The sequence below is a fragment of the Bos taurus genome, chromosome 8, assembly GCF_002263795.3.
Source record: "Bos taurus isolate L1 Dominette 01449 registration number 42190680 breed Hereford chromosome 8, ARS-UCD2.0, whole genome shotgun sequence".
In the NCBI taxonomy this organism is placed as follows: domain Eukaryota; kingdom Metazoa; phylum Chordata; class Mammalia; order Artiodactyla; family Bovidae; genus Bos; species Bos taurus.
The window spans coordinates 48,224,543-48,236,952 of record NC_037335.1 but is presented as its reverse complement, the minus strand read 5'-3'; the positions used below and the strand labels follow the sequence as shown (position 1 = coordinate 48,236,952).

The 12,410-nt window shown below is 40.0% G+C and overlaps 1 non-coding gene across 1 annotated transcript; it reads left to right on the top strand.

Annotated features, from left to right (window-relative positions):
- The first annotated feature begins 8,587 nt into the window (after nt 1–8,587).
- Nucleotides 8,588–8,703, top strand: LOC112447917 (small nucleolar RNA SNORA65). The gene has a single exon (XR_003036182.1). It is a non-coding gene; the product is annotated as a small nucleolar RNA SNORA65 (small nucleolar RNA).
- The last annotated feature ends 3,707 nt before the right edge of the window (nt 8,704–12,410 follow it).

Sequence of the window (12,410 nt, the reverse complement as noted above, 5' to 3'; positions counted from 1 at the left end):
GTAATGAAAAATAAAGCAACAGTAGCACATATAAAACAGAGCCCTGGTGGGTCAAGACAGTCAAAGGTGAACATTCATGATGAATTATTGTTGTCCATAATCTAATGAGACTCAGTGGCTTAAGTATCCATTTCCTCTAGTGGCCTAAGGGAAACTATTTCCTGCCATAGACCCTGGGATTACTGCAGTAATCTCTCTCTCTTTTTTTTTTTTTGGCCATGTCATGTGGCTTGCGAGATCTTAGTTCCCCAATCAGGGGTCAAATCTGTGTTCTGCAGTGGAATCGCAGAGACCTAACCACTGGACCAGCAGGGAAGTTCCATCACAGTAATCTCTTTAAAGATGTTTTATGTTAAAACATGCATTGTATGCCATATCTTTCTCATAATTTTTGCCATTTAATTTGCAAAAGGATAATGGCATGTCTTTGAGTTCATCCATTTCTTTCATTTCATATTTATGGAGGGCCCACCATATGCAGACCCTATTTGAGGGGCTTGGGGTCCACTGGGGAACCAAACTGTCTGCCTGCCCTCATGGAGCCTAGGGAGACAACAGTCAATGAGAATGTCAGTAACTGAGAAAATCACAGATTTTGAAAAATGCTAGGAAAAGAAAAAAACAGGATGAGGAAATGTAGTTTCTAGGGAAGAATTGGAGAAGGCAATGGCACCCCACTCCAGTACTCTTGCCTGGAAAATCCCATGGATGGAAGAGCCTGGTGGGCTGCAGTTCGTGGGGTCGCTAAGAGTCAGACACGACTGAGCAACTTCACTTTGTTTTCACTTTCATGCATTGGAGAAGGAAGTGACACCCCACTCCAGTGTTCTTGCCTGGAGAATCCCAGGGACGGGGGAGCTTGGTGGGCTGCCGTCTATGGGGTCACACAGAGTCAGACACGACTGATGTGATTTAGCAGCAGCAGCAGCAGGGAAGAATACTTCAGATAAGGAGGTCAGGGAAGACCTCTCTGAAGAAGGGATATTTGATTTGAAACCTGAATAGAAGGAACATACCTCAACATAATAAAAGCTATATATGACAAACCCACAGCAAACATTATCCTCAATGGTGAAAAATTGAAAGCATTTCCTCTAAAGTCAGGAACAAGACAAGGGTGCCCACTTTCACCATTACCATTCAACATAGTTTTGGAAGTTTTGGCCACAGCAATCAGAGCAGAAAAAGAAATAAAAGGAATCCAAATTGGAAAAGAAGAAGTAAAACTCTCACTATTTGCAGATGACATGATCCTCTACATAGAAAACCCTAAAGACTCCACCAGAAAATTACTAGAACTAATCAATGACTATAGTAAAGTTGCAGGATATAAAATCAACACACAGAAATCCCTTGCATTCCTATACACTAATAATGAGAAAACAGAGAGAGAAATTAAGGAAACAATTCCATTCACCATTGCAACAGAAAGAATAAAATACTTAGGAATATATCTACCTAAAGAAACTAAAGACCTATATATAGAAAACTATAAAACACTGGTGAAAGAAATCAAAGAGGACACTAATAGATGGAGAAATATACCATGTTCATGGATTGGAAGAATCAATATAGTGAAAATGAGTATACTACCCAAAGCAATTTATAGATTCAATGCAATCCCTATCAAGCTACCAACAGTATTCTTCACAGAGCTAGAACAAATAATTTCACAATTTGTATGGAAATACAAAAAACCTCGAATAGCCAAAGCGATCCTGAGAAAGAAGAATGGAACTGGAGGAATCAACCTACCTGACTTCAGGCTCTACTACAAAGCCACAGTTATCAAGACAGTATGGTACTGGCACAAAGACAGAAATATAGATCAATGGAACAAAATAGAAAGCCCAGAGATAAATCCACGCACCTATGGACACCTTATCTTTGACAAAGGAGGCAAGAATATACAATGGATTAAAGACAATCTCTTTAACAAGTGGTGCTGGGAAATCTGGTCAACCACTTGTAAAAAGGCCACAATGAAAGGCCTAGGGGCCTTGGCAAGGAATGTGTATCTCAGGTTACTGATATTTCCCCTGGCAATCTTGATTCCAGTTTGTGCTTCATCCAGTCCTGAATATTCATTGGAAGGACTGAGGCTGAATCTGAAGCTCCAATACTTTGGCCTTCCAATACTTTGGCCTTCGAATGCTAAGAACAAACTCATCAGAAAAGACCCTGATGCTGGGAAAGATTGAAGGCAGAAGGAGAAGGGGCCGACAGAGGATGAGATGATTGGATAGATAGCACTACCGTCTTGATGGACATGAATTTGAGCAAGCTGTGGGAGTTGGTAATGGACAGGAAGCCTGGCATACTGCAGTCCACAGGGTCACAAAGAGTTGGACACAACTGAGCAACTGAACTGAATTGATCGCTGTAGTGACTGAATGCAACAGCTACTTGATCTCCCAATGCCTTGTTCTCTTCCTGTCCTTCATCTCATGTCCACACAGTGATAATCTGAATAATCTTGATGCTGCCTTAATATGGAATTATATTTCCCATTTGCCATTGACAAATACAGTATCTCTATTTCTTCAAATAGATGTGCAATCCAGACCCAGAACCCATTCTGAGTGTTTATTTCCTAGACACTAGGGCTACTTATTGGAGAAGGCAATGGCCACCCACTCCAGTACTCTTGCCTGGAAAATCCCATGGACGGAGGAGCCTGGTAGGCTGCAGTCCATGAGGTCGCTAAGAGTTGGACACGACTGAGCGACTTCATTTTCACTTTTCACTTTCATGCATTGGAGAAGGAAATGGCAACCCACTCCAGCACTCTTGCCTGGGGAATCCCAGGGATGGCGGAGCCTGGTGGGCTGCCGTCTATGGGATCGCACAGAGTCAGATACGACTGAAGCGACTTAGCAGCAGAAGCAGGGTTACTTAAGAGAGCAATTTTTATGTCAGTCAAGATTCCAGAAAAAAATAGATGACTCACTAAAATTGGATAATTTAAAGAGAGTTTTTAAGAGACTATTTATAAGGATATGAGCTGAGTATAGGGAACCTACAGAGCACAGATTGTGCCCTGAGGCTAGGAACAGCATGGCATCGTTACCACCCTAGACCTGAAGGAGATATGAGAATGTCTTTCCAGAACTGGAATGCAGAAAACTGGAAGGCAGAGACGTCTACACACAGAGAACCATCAGATCCTCTCTCTGCTTTTTCTCAGCCTGCCCATGGAAACTCCAAAGGGAAGAAATCAGGGGAATAATCTGAACTCTTCTTTCAAGGATACACATGGAAGGAATCTAATAGGAAGGCCAAGGGTAAGGACATTCATGCACAACCCTTAAGGTCAGGCTCCCAGATCACAGTGCAGGGGCAGCAGAATACAGTAACCTAGGGGAACAAAGGGAAGATACCTCGTGGTTTTTAAAACTTAACTTTTGTGTTTTTATGTTCAGTTCAGTCACCAGTTGTGTCTGACTTTGTGACCCCATGAACTGCAGCACGCCAGGCCTCCCTGTCCATCACCAACTCCCGGAGTTCACCCAAACCCATGTCCATTGAGTCAGTGATGCCATCCAACCATCTCATCCTCTGTCATCCCCTTCTCCTCCTGCCCTCAATCTTTCCCAGCATCAGGATCTTTTCAAATGAGTCAGCTCTTCGCATCAGGTGGCCAAAGTATTAGAGTTTCAGCTTCAACATCAGTCCTTCCAATGAACACCCAGAACTGATCTCCTTTAGGATAGACTAGTTGGATTTCCTTGCAGTCCAAGGGACTCTCAAGAGTCTTCTCCAACACCACAGTTCAAAAGCATCAATTCTTCGGCGCTCAGCTTTCTTTATAGTCCAACTCTCACATCCATACATGACCACTGGAAAAACCATAGCCTCGACTAGATGGACCTTTGTTGACAAAGTAATGTCTCTGCTTTTTAATATGCTAAACTACCTGGGGCAGAAACTGTCTTACCCTTTCATGGATTCTCCCATAGCACCTGGGACAGTTTAGCATGAGTGAATGAATGACAGTACTTCAATGTTCAGAGCTGTGCCATAACATGTCCACAGATCCATTTATAAGGCATGATAAAAACAAATTATCTGAAGAAAAAATCTGCCCTATGTATTCTGCCCAATTCCAATGGAAGGACATCAAAGTGACTGGAGCATAATGAAACAGAGCACAGCATTTCAAAATGACTGACTCAGGGAAAACTCTGACAGCATTTAATGTAGTCCCAGCTGAATAAAGATTTCAGCTCTCCTTGAATGATTTCAGCTCTCCTTGAGTGATTTCATAGGTAGGCGGCAGCCAGTCCAGCCTCTGCTTTTGATTAGCAGGGCTTAAGATGAAATCATATCTCTCAGCGTGTGCCTTTAAAGTGATAGCTGAGTAATGGATGGTAATTTCCCATCTATTATGATAAGGCTCCCTTCCAATGGGTTTTTGTGCATTCTGCTAAGTGACTCTGGTTTTCATTTCCCCAACACATTTTTCTTCCCTTAAATGCCCTTCTAATATGCCTTATTTTGACACTGAATGGCTTAGTACAATTTGCAAAGATTTGTTTGTCTCTGCTATAGATTGATTCTTCTGATCTCTCCTCGATTTGTTAGGATGCATTTGACCTCCTCACACTCACAGGAAAGGTGATGAGGTCTCTTTCTGCAGATAATAAAGAACAGGCAGTTTCATTTCTTAGATTCATTACAAGATTCGAAGAACAAGGAAGAGATAGCAGAGGGTTGCCCTCCCTAAGAGAATCAATTACCCAAGTATATTGCTGCACAATGGCACCCTGGTCACATACAAATATTCAAAACAAACAAGAGTTTTAAATATACAGAGATCATGCCATGACCTTCTTAACTTGGAGTCACAGAGATTGATATACTGTACTCTGAAGCTTGGGGCTTCCCTGGTGGCTCAGAGGTTAAAGTGTTTGCCCACAATGCAGGAGACCTGGGTTCGATCCCTGGGTCGGGAAGATCCCCTGGAGAAGGAAATGGCAACCCATTCCAGTGTTCTTGCCTGGAGAATTCCAGGGACAGGGGAGCCTGGTGGGCTGCTGTCTATGGGGTCGCACAGAGTCGGACACGACTGAAGCAACTTAGCAGTAGCAGCAGCAGCAGCATTCTATTGTAAGCATATACTACAATTCATTCTATCATTGATGGGCTTTCCTTTGAATAAAATTGAACAAATTGCAGATGAATATTTAATAAAGCGTGTGTGTGTGTGCTCAGTAGCGCCTGACTCTTTGCAGCCCCATAGACTGCAGCCTGCCAGGCTCCTCTGCCCATGGGATTTTCCAGGGAAGAATACAGGAGTGGGTTGTCATTTCCTACACCAGGGTATCTTCCTGACCTCAGGATCAAACTCCTGCATCTCCTGCACTGGCAGGCAGATTCTTTACCACTACATCACAGAATTACCTGTTACCAGAAGTTAAAAAATGCATTTTCCTCCTCTGTGCCCATCCAGGAGCAGAGTTTTGAAAATGCCTTTCTATTATAGCGACACCTAGTGGCCTAAGAAGGCTGTGGGTCTGGATGCCCACATTTACATTTGGAAATAGTAACTTTCAGTGGTAACAGACAGCACCTAGATGTCCATCAGAACCACATCACAATGTCTGGGTCCCACCAGAAATCATTTAAATCAGATTCTTTGGTGGGTAAAGTTCAGGACTGGTAGGTTACAAAAGCTGCCTAGGTGATTTTAATGCACAGCCATGACTGAGAACTACTGATATAGATGACTGGTTCTCAAAATTTTGCCGAACATCAGAGTCCCCTGGAGGCCTTGCTAAAACACAGATTGCTGGACCCCATCCCAAGTGTATTTCAGTGTGTCTGAGGTGATGCCCAAGAATTTGCACTTCTAACAAGTTCCCAGGTGATGCTGATGCTGCTTGTCCTGGGACTACATGATGAGAACTACTGATCTAGATCAACTCTGTTATTTTACATAAGGAGAAATTACAGGCCAGGCAGTTGAAGTAATTTACTGGAGTCATGGAGCCAGTTAGTGACAAAGTTATAATTAGAATGGAGCCTCACAATCACTTTTCCTTTCATCTGATAGAACCAAAATTGGATATCTCAGAATGCTATGTAATCTGAAGCTACATGAAAAGAGAGACTTCCACCCACCGAAAAACAAAATAAGGAGACATTTAAGGGGTGGGTGAAGGTAACCTTTTTTCACAAGCCTATTTGCAAGACCTAAGAATGCTGAGCAAGTGAGTAGATCATATACTCTAGACCCAGGACTTGAGGAGGGTAGGAGAGATGGGGAACGGAGATTATGGGGTTGCCTTTAGCAGCTTGAACACTGACCCCTGCCCAGGAAAGGCTGCATTTGCCTTTCAGTATCCCTCCCACTTCTTCCCTCCTTCAGCTACCTCCCAAAGGCTAAGTGCTGCTACCCAAATGGGTTACATGGCCACAAGCCATTCCGTCAGGATTCAGGGACTCCTGCCAATAGTTTGTTTCTCCCACATCTTTCACATAGCACAAGATTTAATCTGTCCTCCTGTTTCCCCATGGATCCTAAATGTCACCCGTATTTGCCCCTTACAATAGAATTTTTTCAAATATGGCTAGCTTGTCTCCACATCTGAAGTTTAAACAGCTCTGTGCCTGAGGGCTAGTAGTACCAGGCTGTCCAGGAGGGCGAGTGCATCCTCCTAGCTATGCTAATCATACTGTAATGACAACTGACAGCGTAAATGGACCCTGGCCTGCAGAGCCATTTCTGCCTTCCCTACTGGCTCCCCAAATTAGCTGGTATCAACTCTGTAGAACTTTGCCTAGTAGACTGGAGGATCAGTACTTTAACACACATCACAGGAGATTCTAATGTACACCCAGGTCTGGGGACCACTACCCAATATCACATCTCAATTGCTTTTTTTTTTTTTGACAGAGGGTATGGTTACTGGCATGATACAGCGATCTTAGTGTCCACACTTTTGAGCAGTGGAGAAAATATTTTCAGCTCAGGATTCAAATAGGAACAAATTCATTCTAAAAAAGAAGAGAAAAAAAAACTTCATCAGGCAGACTGCAGGAGTAGGGCATTTTTATATGTGACATTTTTAAAATGTTTTCTATAGAAAACAACTGATGTAGACTCATTTAGAATAAGAACATAGGCAAAGACTTAACAGTTCTCTGACGCACGGCAAAAAGTGGCCATCCAATCCAGTGGTGGGCAAGAGTCACCTTGAAAATAAAGCGACTAAATAAGTCTCATGATGGACCAAACTGATTCCAGTTACTAAAACAGTTATACACCATTTTCTTAGGAAGAACCAGAAGCTGATATGAGAATCTACATTTGGCTTTTATGATTTGCTGTATACACAGTTTTCATTATTGAAGGTCGATCCAGTTATTCTTTTGGACCCTTCATGAAGTGCCTGGTTGAACCACCTCCTCCAACCATGTTTATTTACAGACACACACATTTATCAGATCAGATCAGTCGCTCAGTCATGTCCGACTCTTTCCAACCCCATGAATCGAAGCACGCCAGGCCTCCCTGTCCATCACCAACTCCCGGAGTTCACTCAGACTCATGTCCATTGAGTTGGTGATGCCATCCAGCCATCTCATCCTCTGTCGTCCCCTTCTCCTCCTGCCCCCAATCCCTCCCAGCATCAGACTCTTTTCCAATGAGTCAACTCTTCGCATGAGGTGGCCAAAGTACTGGAGTTTCAGCTTTAGCATCATTCCTTCCAAAGAAATCCCAGGGCTGATCTCTTTCAGAATGGACTGGTTGGATCTCCTTGCAGTCCAAGGGACTCTCAAGAGTCTTCTCCAACACCACAGTTCAAAAGCATCAATTCTTCGGCGCTCAGTCTTCTTCACAGTCCAACTCTCACATCCATACATGACCACAGGAAAAACCATAGCCATGACTAGACGAACCTTTGTTGGCGAAGTAATGTCTCTGCTTTTGAATATGCTATCTAGGTTGGTCATAACTTTCCTTCCAAGGAATAAGCGTCTTTTAATTTCATGGCTGCAGTCACCATCTGCAGTGATTTTGGAGCCCAGAAAAATAAAGTCTGACACTGTTTCCCCATCTATTTCCCATGAAGTGATGGGACTGGATGCCATGATCTTCGTTTTCTGAATGTTGAGCTTTAAGCCAACTTTTTTGAGCTTTAAGCCAACACACATTTATACACATAACCAAATAGTGAAATCCTACTTTGACTTAAAGATAGTGAAAGCCATTTTTCACATTCTCAACAGATGCCGCTCCCCTCTTTTCCCCAGTCATACTGGACATGCCCACAGTATAATCACCATAAAAACTCCTAACATGAAATTTCATACGAACTTACCTTCTGTGGCAATGTGCTAAACTAATACATGCTCTCTGTATGTCTTCCAGTTCTAAATATCTACCCAAACAAAATTGCATGCACGAAGGTTGTTCTAAAATTTTCATAAATGATGTAGCCTGTAGCTGGGAGGAGCAGTGGACAGTTTGTCAGGCTTCAGAACTGCAAGCTTCCGTAGCAACTGAGGGATTATTGTGTCTCTACACTGATAATTCCTTAATGTGAATAATCATATTTTTAAACTGAATTATATTTATATATCTGCCACAGACTGGTATAAAAGTATTTCTCAGTGGTGAGCTAAAAATAACCCCAGCTTAGGAAACAGGGTTGTTCTTCATGTGGATGACTCTGTGCCGAAAGCATGGGAACAGGCTAGAAATGGATGAGGGAAGATGGACTGTGGTCTGCCCTGGCCTCAGGTGGTAACAAAGCTTTTGGTCTTTTTATTTCTTTTTTTTTTTTAATTAAATTTATAAATTTAATTAAAAAAAAAAGTATTTCTACATTATACCTGATAAAGGATTTGTATATAGACTATATATAAAGAAATCTTACAATAGTAATAAAAGCAACCCAATTTTTAAAATAGGCAAAGAAGATATACCACTGGCTGATAAGCATATGAAAAGATGCAGAGTCAACATTAGTCATTAGGAATATGCAAATTAAAACCACAATAAACTTCACACCCACTAGAACAGTGGCAAATCAACATGGATCAACAGTGTTGTTGAGGATATGGAACTCCTACATGTGGAACATGTGGACCCCTTGACACTGATGGCAGGATTATAAAATGGTGAGGCCACTCTGAAAAAGTACGGTAGTTTCTTAAAAATTAAATATAAATTTACCATAGGATCCGTCAATCTCACTCCTAGGTGAGAACACTCAAGAATGTCCACATAAACACAAGGCAAATGTTCACGATAGCATTACTCATAATAGCCATCAAGTAGAAACAGTATAAATTGGAATGGGTAAACAAAATCAGTATGCCCATATGACGGGATATTATCCAGCAAAAAAGAATGATGAAGTACTGACACATGTTACAACAAGGATCTATCTCAAAAATGTTATGTGAGATGAAAATACCCAAACTTAATGACTACATATTTTATAATTTCAGCTATCTGAAAGGTTCATAAAAGGCAATTTTATAGATACAAAGATTAGCCGCCTGGGGCTGGGAATAGGAATGGGGAGCGAGTAAAACTGAGCATGACGGATCCTTTTGAAGTGATGCAAACAGACTAAAACTAGATCGTGATGATAAATGTACAACGCTGTAAACTTAGCAAATCATAAAATTATACACTTAAGTAAATTTTATTAACATATAAATTATACCTCAATAAAGCACTTAAAAAGTATAGAGATGGAATTATCACTCTGTTGTGAGAAAAGCTTTTACAGAATTTTACAGAATTTTAGCACAGTGAAGGCTGATACTTTTAGCAATGATTCTCAGCCATTTCCAAGACTAGAATCACTGTTCCAAGACAGTGACAGCCCTGCCTATTTATATAAATGAGTCAAACTTTGGCATAAATTGAGGAAATATAATTTTAAGAATACTATAAAATAATTAATAACTTATGCATTTAACTAATCCACATCTACACAAAAGAACAGTAGATACACATGTAAGACATATTACTTATTCAGTCTACTATCAATGCAGAGTTGCACTTGTGGATTCATAGGCTTCTTGAACACTGGTGGGTCAGCACCGAGTTGAAACTCCTTCAAAATCTTCATCATGCAGACTTTTTTAAGTAAAAAAATACCCAAGACAAATTTACTACTTTAAGTTCAATTCTATGGTAATTATCTTTGTCATCAGTTTACAGCTGGGAAGAACATGCCTGACTTTTGGGCTATAGGATAGGTATGTCCAACACGTGGACAAAATGTACTTAGGTGGATCACAGAAAGAGAGGAAGTCCTATGACTGGAAAAAGAGAAAGGTTGCCTGGTTGGATGCTTGTTCAAACATATAATGAAACTGTTCTGTGGATTTCTGTTTTGTCTCAAATCTGTCTCCAGGGCCCATTTCAGTTGTAACTGGGCATGTCACTACAGTTCTCCAGTACAAACCTGGTTATTAGGTAATTGTGACCATGCAGAGACGGCATGCTCCCACACGTCTTCCTTCCTCTGGGATTTTCATTTTCTGTAGGGATATCCTTTCAACTTTATGGATAGTGGCATAACATCATTAAGTATTTCCAGAACTACCAGTTGAGGATTTCCCACATATAAATCAATCTCTTAATGGGATCTGAAATGTACCATTACCATTGCCAAGAAATGGGTTCCAAAATTGTTTCCAAATTATTTATAAGAAACACTTGTTTCAGAAAGTCTTGTTTTCATGACTATACACTGGCAGCCACTCTTGCTGCACCTGCCTTGTTCAGCTGGTAGCCACAAGTGTTGCAAAGGCGGGAAACATAAGAGAAACTTATTTTTAAACAGCATCTAACTATTCAGTTGTACTTCCAAATAGTATGTTCAATAAGTATAATAAATACATCTTTCTTCCTGTTTTCTAGATGTTCTGGACACTGTATAGTGTATCAATTGTATTTTTCTAGAATAACCATTGGACCTATTGCTTTAAGTTTAGAGCATTTCAACAGAAAACACACGGAGTATACTATTTGAAAGTGTAAATAACATTGTTTAAAAGTCAGTTTATGTTTCCGGACTTTGTGGACATGCTGTAATATCCTCTGCTACGGGACGTCAGTTCTGTGCTGTAGGAGACCATCCTTCCTAATCTCAGCTGGTCCTGGCCATTTCCCCAGAGCCAATTCATTTCCTCTATCAGTCATTTAGGTCATTGTTCTCCATGTTATTGTGATTCCTCTTCATAATACTAAAAGAAAAAACAACTGTTTTACAGATTGAAGAAAATTACTCTGCAAATAAATTTGCGACTAAATAAGTGAAAATAAAAAGTAGGATAAGGTCATGCTCAACTGCACAAAAAAATTTGTAATTTAAAGTTCAGTGTCATGTAATATGCTTTTCTAATTTATATTTTTAATTCACTAGCTAATCTTAAAAATATAAAATTTTGATCCTTTGATTTACTAAAGATTCTGTTTTTCTGTGATATTAATTACAGTTGGCAATATGTTATTACTTAGTTTTAACAAAGAAATGAAGGGCAGTTTATAAAGTTGCTACTGCCAGAAATATTTTTTCTAAAGCTTGCTATTGTATTCACAAATTGGCAGATGTTGTTATTCAATGGCCTATCCCTCACAAATACTAAAAATAGCCAATAGCAAGCGTGACGTCTTATTACAAACACTTTCATCAGAAGGATTTGTCTCTTACTTTCAGTGTATAGGAACTTAGTATCAAGATTTTTTTTTCTCCCCTATCCAAGAATTTCCAATAACCTCATGTGTAGTTTTATGTAGTGATAACTTTTGAAAGCCTGGCACTTTAATTACTTAAAAATTGTCTTATGAGATTCAGAAGTGCATATTTTTCCATAATTGATGAAACTGTGGAGCTCCTTAGCATAAATAATCCCAACACACATCCCTGACTCCATAGGGCTGGCAGTAAAAACTGTGGAATAGTCTTGCAACATTAATCAATATTAGACGTATTTGAACATAATGAGTGACAAAAATTCTGTGCCACAAGTTATATGGAGGATATCTATAATTTTTTTTTTAATGTAGCTTGAAAAGCATTTAAGAACATGGAATATTTGTAATTTTGCGTAAATGTGGTTGAAATAATATAAGCTTTGGAGTCACATAGACTTGATATGAACCTTAGGCTTATTACTTATTATCGTTTTGACTTTGCAAGTTACTTAACCTCAAGCCTTAGTTATTAAGTCATCTGAGAAACACAGAACACTTACTAAGAACACTACTGTTTATCTTTTACAATATAAAAAATATATGCACCAAGTACATGTAACAACTTTTTCTTCTAATAACTATTACCATATTAGGAGATAATCACTACAACTTACCTTCCCAATACAGCTATTACGTATATTCAGAATTGCTTGTAAATACCTATATCCCTTCCATTGTTCAA